This window comes from Pteropus alecto, unplaced genomic scaffold, assembly GCF_000325575.1.
Source record: "Pteropus alecto unplaced genomic scaffold, ASM32557v1 scaffold20, whole genome shotgun sequence".
NCBI classification, from domain to species: Eukaryota; Metazoa; Chordata; class Mammalia; order Chiroptera; family Pteropodidae; genus Pteropus; species Pteropus alecto.
The window spans coordinates 4,943,356-4,946,050 of record NW_006436298.1 but is presented as its reverse complement, the minus strand read 5'-3'; the positions used below and the strand labels follow the sequence as shown (position 1 = coordinate 4,946,050).

Below are 2,695 nucleotides of genomic sequence, written 5' to 3'. Positions count from 1 at the left end.
CTTAAATGAACAGATGAAGACCAATATTGTGTAACACAAGTACACAATACCGAGGGTTCAGCTATAAGAGATCAGAATTACCAAGAAGCACAATGGAATAAATATCTTTAAGAGATCACCCAAATATTTCTTTTTAAAAAAATATATTCTGTAGCTAATGATCTACAGTCTCCTAGAAGAATTTTTTCCAATTTCTTCTTTTCATTGTCTTTAAACAGATAGAAACAATAAACGGCAACCAGCATGCTCAGCCTTCTAATGACTTGACTACTGCTCTTTTAAAATACCCCTGTCCCTTTAATTTTAAAATAAACTGTTTACATGCCCAAAGTTCAGATTATTAAGTGTTCTTGAACACATTAAGAAGTGCCTAAAGAACTAAAATCCTTGACTGTATTACAATATTTAATTAGGAAAAGAAAAGGATTCTGTAATTAAGGTACTTTACATGATGGAAATGAGAAATGAAGAGCTTAAAATGAAATAATTTGACAGACTCTGAAGAAGTCTTTCTGCTCACAACTTTTGATTGCCTGTGTTTTGCCTCTCTGAAAATTGAAGGCTGTTGCTAAATTCATTAACCATATATCTCACATACAGCCAACAAAAGTTTCAAACATAGAAAAGCAAACTAGAAGGGCAGTAATAGCCCCAAAAATGTTTTTTTTAAAGACCTCGATTACAGGATTATAAAGAGTTCAGCCAACACTCTAGATTGCAAGTTCTATAAGGACAGAGATTTTTGTCTGTTTTTATTGTTGTTTTTTTTTTTTTCACTACTGTATCCCTGAAGCCTAGAATAGTACCTGATATGTTAGGTGCTCTTTTAAAAAGTTTCTTTGAAAGGTTAAATAATACCTGAAATACTGAGCACAGTATAGGGCAAATCTACCTGTTTTGATTACCACCACCACTGAAAAACTATAACCTATAATGTATGGCTTCCTTTTGATTTGATTAGCATCCAAAAAGTATACTGGGCGGGGGGTGGGGGTAGTGACAGGGACAAGCTTATAATGGAGAATATTATTATATCCTGCTGTTTGTTTCAACAAAAAACTTAGGTGACCTAAAAATTGACCATAGTTCTTGGAATTCTGGCTTGTTAAATATTTGAGAATACGCCCTTCCATTAAAAGTATTAAGGAATTCCTTGTGTAGCCTATTTTATTTCCCAATTTATTAAGGGTAAATACAGGTGTCCACTTTGGCTTTATTTGTATTTTCTTTTTCAGTCATCCTCTTGCCAAAAGGAACATTAATTCCATCTCCAAGGTGAGGCACCAAAGGCATGAAAAATCCAGACTCTGAACGGGCATACTTGAAGATCCTTACATTGAATATGGTGATGCATGCTGTAGTTGCCTACCAAATACCCCTTTCTCCTTTTTTCTTACTAGCAGAGTCCAGATTTTTTTTCAGAATAGCAATATGCCCAGCATTAAAAAAATAAAAAAGGAAAGAAACTTACATTCTCTAGATTTCGTTGCTACAAGGAACTGTCACACAACAGTTCTGAATTAGATGATGTTTAGGTGGAGTTCTAGTCAGGTGCATGTGTTTTACCTATCTCTTTCATCCTGTCTGGAACGTAGATGCAATACTAGAAGCATAACAGTCATCTTAAGACTATGAAGAGACAGGTACACCCCAAGAGAGTTGACAATAAGGGGAGAAAGGTCTGGATCCTAAGGGAACACCAACCCTGAAGCCACCAGATCAGCTATGTACTGCTTACCTCACTTTTTCCTTCAGTGAGAAAAATAGAACCTCATTAGGTTAAAGCTATGGTTATTTAGGTTGTATTTTTTGATGTCAAATCAAACCCTCACTGATGAAGGTATTAGTAGGAGCTAGAGGATGTGAGGAAATAATAGCTTTTAATAGTGTTTTCCCTTGTCTACAGCCATGTCACCCTGAACACGCCTAATCTTGTCTGATCTTGGAAGCTAAGTAGGGTCAGGCCTGGTTAGTACTTGGATGGGAGACCACCTATGAAGACCAGGTGCTGTAGGCTTTAAAAAAAAAAATAGTGTTTTCCTAAACTTATTAACTCAGCATATTTATAAAAAAAATAAACTACATATTAATATCTGATTTCTCACATTTTAGCAAGGTTTTGAGAGACTAATTGTTGTCTCGTGCTAAGAGAAATTAAACTTTTAAGATGACACATCCTTTATTAAATAAAATTAACTAAAAAATCATACAAGGGCGGGGAAATTCAAGCACCACTAATAACAACTATCAATTATACAATTTAACTATATTCCTTTTATCTTGGCAATTAACAAGGTAATTATTTGTATATAGATAATATTTCCAAAATATTTGCTACCATCAAAAAATACCTGAATCTCAAAAATTAAAATCCCTCTCAAAGCTTGCAAAAAAAACATTGACTTGCGGGTGGCTCCATAGTATAGTGCTTAGTATGTCTGCTTTACATGCAGAAGGTGCTGGGTTCGTGCCCCAGGTGGAGCCACAGACCATACCCTGGATGTGCCAGGCTCTGGGTGTGCCAGGCCCAAGGGGTGCTGCTGTGAGTGTGTGGGAGGAGACTCCACGCCTTCAGAGATCCAGTTCTTAAGCGAAATGACAACATCCATAGGTCAGTGGTGGAAGTGGGCGGGGGGAGGGGGGGAAACATTGACTTGCAACTTGAAGACACTGTTTCCTACATCATGGTCAGCAA

General features: G+C 36.5%; 1 pseudogene; it reads left to right on the top strand.

The window, feature by feature from the left end:
- Positions 1 to 1,898: 1,898 nt before the first annotated feature.
- Positions 1,899 to 2,017, top strand: LOC112480733 (annotated as a pseudogene).
- Positions 2,018 to 2,695: the final 678 nt, after the last annotated feature.